Source organism: Pan paniscus, chromosome 5, assembly GCF_029289425.2.
Source record: "Pan paniscus chromosome 5, NHGRI_mPanPan1-v2.0_pri, whole genome shotgun sequence".
Lineage (NCBI taxonomy): Eukaryota > Metazoa > Chordata > Mammalia > Primates > Hominidae > Pan > Pan paniscus.
In genome coordinates, this window is record NC_073254.2 from 93,946,694 (window position 1) to 93,947,901 (window position 1,208).

The following is a 1,208-nucleotide window of genomic DNA, read 5'->3' on the forward strand; positions in this document are numbered from 1 at the left end:
GCAAGGCAGGCCAATATTCAGGTTCAGGAAATACAGAGAATGCCACAAAGATACTCCTCAAGAAGAGCAACTCCAAGACACATAATTGTCAGATTCACCAAAGTTGAAATGAAGGAAAAAATGTTAAGGGCAGCCAGAGAGAAAGGCTGGGTTATCCACAAAGGGAAGCCAATCAGACTACTAGTGGATCTGTCAGCAGAAACTCTACAAGCCAGAGGAGAGTGGGGGCCAATATTCAACATTCTTAAAGAAAAGAATTTTCAACCCAGAATTTCATATCCAGCCAAACTAAGCTACATAAGCGAAGGAGAAATAAAATACTTTACAGACAAGCAAATGCTGAGAGATTTTGTCACCACCCAGGCCTGCCCTAAAAGAGCTCCTGAAGGAAGTGCTAAACATGGAAAGGAACAACCGGTACCAGCCATTGCAAAATCATGCCAAAATGTAAAGACCATTGAGACTAGGAAGAAACTGCATCAACTAACGAGCAAAATAACCAGCTAACATCATAATGACAGGATCAAATTCACACATAACAATATTAACTTTAAATGTAAATGGACTAAATGCTCTAATTAAAAGACACAGACTGGCAAATTGGATAAAGAGTCAAGACCCGTCAGTGTGCTGTATTCAGGAAACCCGTCTCACGGGCAGAGACACATATAGGCTCAAAATAAAAGGATGGAGGAAGATATGCCAAGCAAATGGAAAACAAAAAAAAGGCAGGGGTGGCAATCCTAGCCTCTGATAAAATGGACTTTAAACCAACAAAGATCAAAAGAGACAAAGGAGGCCATTACATAATGGTAAAGGGATCAATTCAACAAGAAGAGCTAACTATCCTAAATATATATGCACCCAAAACAGGAGCACCCAGATTCATAAAGGAAGTCCTGAGTGACCTACAAAGAGACTTAGACTCCCACACAATAATAATGGGAGACTTTAACACCCCACTGTCAACATTAGACAGATCAACGAGACAGAAAGTTAACAAGGATACCCAGGAATTGAACTCAGCTCTGCACCAAGCGGACCTAATAGACATCTACAGAACTCTCCATCCCAAATAAACAGAATATACATTTTTTTTCAGCACCACAACACACCTATTCCAAAATTGACCACATAGTTGGAAGTAAAGCTCTCCTCAGCAAATGTAAAAGAACAGAAATTATAACAAACTGTCTCTCAGACCACAG